A 260-nucleotide genomic window follows, 5' to 3' on the forward strand; every position below is an offset into this window, starting at 1 on the left:
CTTTATAATATGACAGAAATTCTTAAAAATGAAATAAACCACTTAAAGAAATCTATGACAAGATAAACAAGCCATCAAGGAAATGAACTAAACAGTCCAAAACTTGAAAGTGGAAATGGAATCAATAAATGAAACTGAGGAAAACTTTGAAATTACAAATTTAGGAACTTGAATGGGAATCTCAAACGCAAGCCTCAGCAAAAATATGTGAGATGAAAGGGAGAATCACAGGTATTGAAGACAAGAGAGGGATCCCTCAG

This window comes from Mastomys coucha, chromosome X (genome assembly GCF_008632895.1).
Source record: "Mastomys coucha isolate ucsf_1 chromosome X, UCSF_Mcou_1, whole genome shotgun sequence".
Taxonomy (NCBI): domain Eukaryota; kingdom Metazoa; phylum Chordata; class Mammalia; order Rodentia; family Muridae; genus Mastomys; species Mastomys coucha.